This window comes from Mirounga leonina, unplaced genomic scaffold (assembly GCF_011800145.1).
Source record: "Mirounga leonina isolate KUSES-001 unplaced genomic scaffold, KU_Mleo_1.0 Mir_125, whole genome shotgun sequence".
In the NCBI taxonomy this organism is placed as follows: Eukaryota; Metazoa; Chordata; class Mammalia; order Carnivora; family Phocidae; genus Mirounga; species Mirounga leonina.
In genome coordinates, this window is record NW_023270305.1 from 30,141,279 (window position 1) to 30,149,426 (window position 8,148).

The following is an 8,148-nucleotide window of genomic DNA, read 5'->3' on the forward strand; positions in this document are numbered from 1 at the left end:
TTTAATTGAGTGGTTTGTATTTTTACTACTGATTTGCAGCAGTCGACTATAACCTGGATATAATTCTTCTGTCAGATATATGTTTTGTGAATATTTTCTCCCAGTCTGGAACTTGCTTGTTCATTTCCCTAACAGGGTATTTTGATGAACAGAATTAAAAAATTTTTAAATCCAATTACTGTGTTACAAAATCTTGGCCTCTTACAAAGTTGCAAAAATTGTCTCCTTATTTTCTTCTGGATATTTTACAGCTTCAGTTTTATAGTTTTCTATGATCCATTTTGAGTTAATTTTTATGTGTCATGTGAGGTGAGACACAAGGTTCTTTTTTTTTTCTTTTGTAACTGCTTTGTTAGATATCATCATTCACGTGCCACACAGTTCAACCATTTAAAATGTACAATCCAATGGTTTTTGGTACTGTCATGATTAATTTTATGTGTTGGTGGAGCTGAGAGATACCCAGGTAGCTGTTAAAACATTATTTTGGGGTGTGTCTGTGAGGGTGTTTCTGGAAGATGTTAGCATTAAATCAGTAGACTAAGAAGGTGGCACTCACTGATGCTGGTGGACATCATCCAATTCATTGAAAAGCACATACTGGCAGAGGAAGGGTGAATTTGCTCTCTTTGCTTGAGTCAGGGCATCCTTCCTCTTCTCCTGCTCTGGCACATCAGCTCGCCTGGCCTTTGGGCTCAGACTGGGACTTAACATCACCAGTGTTCCTGGTTCTCCAGCCTGTAGACGGCAGATGGGGAGCTCATCCCCATAATAAATCTCCTGTTTTGTAGAAATCCCTCTCTATACCCTGTCGGTTCTAGTTCTCTGGAGAACTCGAATATTAGCATTTATGGAGTATTGTACAACTATTGCCACAATCAGTTTCATCCTTTTCATCACCCCAAACACACACCCCATATTTTTAGCAGTCATTGCCCATTTCCCCTTTTTCCTAGTCCTGGCAACCACGAATCTACTTTCTGTCCCTATAGATTTGCCTATTCTGAACGTTTTATACAAATGGAATCATGCAATATGTGGTCTTTTGTGACTGTTCTTTCACTTAGTAAAATGTTTTTGAAATTAAATCCAGGGGCACCTGGGTGGCCCCGTCAGTTAAGCGTCTGCCTTGGGCTCAGGTCATGATCCCAGGGTCCTGGGATCCAGCCCTGCATCGGGCTCCCTGCTCAGTGGGGGAGTCTGCTTCTCCATCTCCCTCTGCTCCCTCCCCCCACCTTGTGCTTTCTCTCTAATAAATGAAATCTTTAAAAAAAAAAAAAAGAAATTAAATCCATATTGTTGAATCATGTTATCAGATAGGACGAATAATATTCCACCGTATGCGTACGCTAAATTTTGTTTATTCATTCATCAGTCGATTGACATTTGGGTTGCCCTCCTTTTGGCTACTATGAATAATTCTGCTATAAACATTCCTGTACAAATTTTTGTGTGGGGATATATTTTCATTCCTCTTGGGTATATACCAAAACGTGTAATTGCTAGGTCATATGGTACCTCTATGTTTAAACTTTGAGGACTGTCAAACTGTTTTCCAAAGCTGCTAGATCATTTTATAATTTTATAATCCCACCAGCGGTATATTGGGTTCCAGTTTCTCAACAGAGAGATTAACTGTCTTTTTTATTGTAGTCAGCGTGTGAAAGAGTATCTCGTGGTGGTTTTGATTTGCATTTCTCTGATGGCTAATGATGTTGAACATCTTTTTTTTGTGCTTATGAGCCATTTGTGTATCTTTTTTTGGAGAAATGTTTATTCAGATCCTTTGCCCATCTTTTAGTTGGGCTATTTGGGGTTTTTTTGTTATTGAATTGAAAGATTTCTTTATTTACTCTAGATACAAGTCCCAAGGTTCACATTTTACCATGTGGATTTTTCTAGGTGTTCCAGAACAATTTCTGGAAAGACTTTTCTTTCTCCACTGAATTACCTTGACACTTGAAAAGGTGCCAATTGCTCATATGTGTATGGATCTATATTTGAACAGTCTGATTCTGCTACATTGATCTGCTTCTCTGTCTTTATGCCATTTTGGCTTGAAGTGTTTCTTTTTTCCCTGCGATGTCTTCTTTGACTCATTAATAAGTTATAGGATTGCTGACCCAGCATCGGGGCCCCCTCTAAGAAAGACAAAGCATCAGCACTGCGTGGTAATGTAGAGCATGGACTGTAGGCCCTTCTGACTGTGTGACCTCGGTCAGGTGACTTAACCTCTCTGTGTCTCAGTTTCTTCATTATGTGAAAAGCTTCCTACCTCAGTGGGTAGTTGCGAGGATTACATGTGTTAGGACAGGTGGAGAGCTATGGCCTGGCACCTAGTTAACAGAATAAACATTAGCTGTTGTTCCTCGTAGAGAGCCTGGTCAGCTCCATTTTAGGCAGCATCAGATAAGGAGATGGGCTTCTCCGGGTTGCCAGTCTCTAGGAGAGAGCTACATATCCCTGGCTATGTTGGAAATAGGGAATCCCTTCACTCGGACTTTCACACACGGTGCCTTACACAGCTACAGAAACAGAAACTAGATAGTGCCATCAGGTGGAATCCTGAAAAACAAAAGCTCCTTGCCAATGTCAACCAAGGTCTGAGGGTATGCTTGCTAAAACAGGCTCGTGTCGAAACCCAACTACTGGCCATCCCGCCATCAATTCCCGAGGAGCCAGCCGCGAGCTAGCGCCCTAAGGGGACACGCACCGACAGCCGAAGCTCCGGACGGCAATACCGCCGTTTCCCTCGCGCCCGCGAAATACACGCCGTGGGCTCGCGGGGCCCCGGAGCGGCGCGCGGCTCGAGCCGTGCACACACCTGGGTCTGGCCTCAGTTCCGGTTTCGGGGCCGAGACGGACGAAGCCGAGGGGCCCGCCGTGGACGGCTCGGGCCGGGAGATCGCAGGCCGGCGGGCCGGCGCGCGCCGCGGCCGTCAGACCAGTCGGACGGCTTCGCCCGCAGCCCGCCCCTCCCCGCCCGCGCCGCCGCCCGCCCTCCCGGAAAGCCAGTCGCTCCCGCCGGCGCCCGCGCAGGACGCGCGCGGCCCCCGCGCAGCCGCCGCGCGCAGCCCTCGCGCTCCCGGCCCGCGCCCGGGCGCCGGGCCATGGGGCAGCCGGGCCGGCGGGAGGCCGGAGCAGGAGCCCGGCGGGAAGCGGGTAAGGGCACGCGGGGAGGCCGGGCCGGGGCGCCCCCGCCGCCCTCGACAGTGACTGCGCGCCGGGCGCGGGGCGCGCCGAGCCGGGGAGCACCTGCGCGGGGCTGCGGGGCCTCGCGCCGAGGTCGAGGGCGCCCGCGGACGGCGAGAGCGGGGGGAGAGCGAGCGGGGGAGGAGGCCCTCAGAGTCCACCCTAATCTGGTGACAGGGACGCACACGGTGGCGACAGTGCCCCACTGGGAGAGTCTGCCCGGGGCCTGGGCTGCGGTGGCTCCACAGGCTTCTCCAGCTGGGCCGGCTGGATCTGGGTGACAGCGAGGGCTTCGCTGCCGGTGTCCGTCGCCCTGAGCCGCAGTGGCCCCTGCCCTCTTGGATGTTGGCCCCTCTCCTTGGCCCCTCTGAGATCCCCGGGAAGGTAGACAGTGTCTGCTCAGCTAACAAACTCACGTCCCCTCTAGGGTTCCTTTCTGGTCCTAGAATGGAGTCTGGCTTGTCCTTTCAGTAGGACGGCGGAGCCAGGGATGTGCGTTCTTTGCTGGTTTCTTCCATGCTGCACGATGGATTTTGCTGCTCTGGGCAGTGCACGCGTCCAGGCCCCTGTGTCTGTGGCCTGCATGCTAGGTCAGGAGGCCAGCATCAAAATGAGGGCCTGGGCAGCTTGGGGCTCCACCTGCCCTTGAACCTCATTAGCCCAGCCCTTTCCCCAGCCCAGCGCTGATTGAATGTAATTAGCAACTAATTGGATGTCTGTGAGCCCCTCTGCATAAGAAGTACACCAAGGTCAAGGTTAGACAGCAGATAGTGCTGAGTGATTCGTTCTTTTCTTTCAGACATGGTATTTTCTCTCTGTGGGGCCTATGAAGAAGAGCCATTCCTTCCTTCCTTCCTTCATTCATTCAACTCAGATATTTACTGAGTGCTAACTACTAATCAGGCAGGTAGGCATCGGAAATACAACTGCTCTTGTTTACATATGAATTGTATGAGAGAGAAACAAGTAAGGGGGTGAATCACATTATTTCGGAGAGATAAATGCTGTAAAAACAAAAGAAACAGGCTGGTGATGGGCATGGTGGTGAGACAAGAGAAATTAGCCCTTAGCTAGCCAAGGGACAAGCTTTCTAAATGAGGTGGGAGGGTGTACGGTTTTCAGGCCCTAAAACTCTAGGGGCTCAGAATAGGATGTCCTCTGTTTCCATGAGCAGGGACTTCTGAGCTGCCCACGAGGGGTGAGTGAGCAATGGGTGAGTGGTGAGTAGCTCCTCTCTGGAGTCCTCAGAGTACACTTGTTGAGGGGCTTACATCAAGGCGGAACTCTAAGCCTCCCCAGAAGACAGGCTCTGTGGGCTCACACGCTCATTCGTTCATTCAACGGATGCTTACTGAGGGCCTGTACCTTCCAGGCACTGTTCCAGGTGTTCAGGATGCATCAGTGAACAATACAGTCTTCCCCCTCATGGAGCGTATTTTCTGGTGGGGAGAAGTGGGTAATAGACAACAACAACAGTGATTTTAAGGTCCTATCTGATAAATGCTACGAAGAGAAAGAAAGTAGCTTAAGGGGTTAGAAGGTGATGAGCTGTTGTGTTCATAGAGTGGTCAGGACAGCCTGTGCTGAGGAGATGAAATTTGAGTGGAGACTGAATGTAGATAAGACAGAGGCATGTGACTCTCTGAGGGAAGAACATTTGAGGCAGCAGGAATAGCAAGTGCAAAGGCCCTGAGGCATAAATAAGGCTTGAGCGTGTTGGGCATGCTGAACATGCTGGAGGAACAGGAAGGAGGCCAGTGTGACTGGGAGGCAAGCAGGCATTTCAGAGGCTCTTCTTGAATGGGGCCTCTCAGCCTGATGACCAGAGGCATCCAGGAAAGCAGGTGACGCCCCCAGCTGCTGTGGCAGGAAGATTCATATGCTCCCTGGCAAACCCAGGGTCAAGCCTGGTGGTTTACACTGAGCAGGGGAATAGATGATCACTAGAGATGGAGAGCATGTGTCTTGGCGGGAAGGGCATCACTTGCTTTCCTTACACCCAGAATCTGTCAAGAACACCATCATGGGCCCACAAAAAAGAGCTAAAGTGGGAGGTCGATCCCAAGTTTTTAAAAATAGGTAAAAACTCTGGAAACTGGATATGGGGAGAAAAACTCGCCTTCTTGGAAGATTCCAGTAATCTTTCATTCTTTAATTAGCTGATCTCATTAGTAGTCTTAAAAGGGAAACAGAAGACTATATAATAATTTACATTTATTGAACACATACTGTATGCCAGGCTCCCTTTGAGCACCTTACGTGCAAACACAGATCCTCACAGCAAGTCTGAGATATGGTACTGTCCCATTTCACGGATGAGAAAACTGAGACCCAGAGAGGAGGAAAGTTGCCCACTTTTACACAGCTAGTAAGTGAAGAATCAGGATTTACAATCAAGTGGTACAGTTTAGAGTCAAGTGCTGAGACACAGAGACACAGAGATGGGGTGGGGAAGGTTTTGGCTGAACGGATGTTTGTCCACAATGGAAAGGAATCCAGTGGCAAGGGATCCTAGCGCCTAAGAGCAGGGGGTGGTTAGAGAAGACAGTAGGGGTTAGGAGCACCTTCCACTTCTTTTGTTCTTTTTAAGATAACATTTGCATGGGTTAAAAATTCTTTAGAAAGTATTTTTAAAGGTACCACTTGTATGTGTTAAAAATCTTTTTATAAATGTTAATTGAAACAACCCTTAAGGTGCACAGTGAAAAATCTCCCTCCCCCTCCTGTGCTCTCATTCCCCTCTTCAGAGGCGATTTCTAGAGAATATTTCCAGAGATAGGTTCTGTTTGTAAAGGAGCATACAGGTATGTGTAACTTCTCTTTTTCTACACAAACAGTAATAATACTCAGTTCTGTACTTCTTCTTACTATTATTTTACTTAAGATACTTCTTCTGATTCAGGACCTATGGAAATACTTCATCCTTTTAAAATAAATGTGTAATGTCTCCCTGAGTGGAGGCACCATGTTCATCTAGCCAGTCCTCTATGGGCTTCGAAATGGTTCTCCCCATTTTTGTGTGTGGGTTTGTTGTGACGGACAGGAGCGCGTTAAGCATCCGTGTACCTACATACCCACTCACTTCTGTGACTGTTTCAGCAGGAGCAGTTCATGAACGCGGGATGACTGATTTAAACGCCCCGAGGATTTTAGGTGGTGGTTGCTGCTGCCAGCCGGCCTTCCAGAGCCTCGGTGTGACTTAGAGCCCTTGCTCTTGGCAGCCTGACAGATAGAAACCCCTGGCACCACGTTCCAGTTTTCATATGTATTTCTAGTGAGTGCTGTTAGGAACCTCACGTGTGTTTTTAGCTCTTTGTCTTGGTTTAAATTGGATTTTCGTCTTGTTGTTGTTGTTGTGATTGCATTATCTGGGGTCTTAATTAGGATTTCTTCTTCACCCCTCAAATCTCGTCCCGTCGACTGCCCCTCCCCATCTCCCCCTGCCCTGCTTGTGAGCCTCAGCTCCACGGATATATTTCTGGTAGGTTTTTCCTGGGACCGGGATGCATTCTAGAGAAATAGATGATGGTGATCTATGTATGCATGTATTTTAAACCTACATAAATTGTATTGTGCTATAAATCATGCTCTTCTTACTTTTTAAACCCGATGCTGTTTTTTTTTTGTTTTTGTTTTTTTTTTTTTAAAGATGGATCTGACTGCTGTGTTGAGCCCTTGGTTCGTCACTCCCGATTCTGCCCCGCGTTCCCTAGCTGGGGTTATGGAATTCCTCTAACAGTTGATTCTTTTCAATTAGCAAGAATCGCGCCTCAGATAAACCCCACTGGCTACGTGGCATGGTCTACAAAGATTGTTTGAAGAGATGGCATTGTGGGGAGAGGCTCGGAGGACGAGGAGGATTTGAGAGATGCATTGGAGAGTGGGGAAAGGAACAGAGATGACCCAGTGCGCCAAAGTACCAGGAGCATTGAGGCCCCTAGACTCCCCTAGACTTCAGGGTTGTGCTCCAGGATATGGATGCGTGGTCCTGGGAGAGGCTGGGGGGTCTTCCATACCAGTGTTGGGCCTTCCCTGCTGGCAACATGGGTGACGGAGGGGGTGGGAGTCAGCAGGAAGAATTTTCAGGGGCAGGAGTGATCCCCTGGAGAACTGGGGACTTCTGCCCGTGTGAGCCTGAGGGGCAGGAGGTCCCTGCCGTTCTCCTGGTGAGGGGGTGGGGGCTCTGGGGTGAGGGTGGAGCAGTGGCACCTGCCGGGGAGGGCGAAGCCGCAGGACAGGGCACTGGGGTCAGGAAGGGTCTGGCCTGGTGTCAGGGCTGTTAACTGGGAGAGTGGGGTGGATGTGATGCCACAGACAGGACCCAGGAGGGGCGGGCCTGGGCACGGGGATGGGAAGGCGTGTTTGTGGGACGTGGGCATACTATGGGGCATGCTACTAAATCTCAGACCTGCTCATCCGGCTAGAGGATTCCTGCTGGCAGTTAGGACCCCGGGCATCAGCAAGCAGGTGGGAGATGAACCTGTGGGGTGAGGAAGGTCACCCCGGGAGAGAGTGTAGGCAAGAGCGGCCCAGGCAGAGCAGAGCCTGCGGCGGGCAGGGGAGGAGAAGTGGATGGACAGGCTGAGCCGGCCAAGGAGGCTGGGTGCGCCCTGGAACTCTCCCTTTGCTGGCTCCGTGACCTCAGGGAGGCCTCCTCTCAGCACAGGAGCCTGGGCATGGGTGGGGTGGGGGGGCCCTGCCTTCCTGGTGTCTCCCGGTGCTGCCTCGGAGGAGGCGGCATAGACGTGCAGAGACAGGAGGGAGAGGGCCTCGGGCGGCGCAGGTGCGCGGGCTCTCTTCCCACGGGTGAGCTCTGAGGCCCCAGTGCCGTTCCCCCTGGAAGCTGCCACCCCAGGCCGCCCCTCTGTCCCTGCGGGCGACTGTGGACAGAGCACAGATCAGCTCCTGCTGGCGCAGAGAGGGCACTAAGAAGCCCAGGGCTTTGCTGCTCTGGGC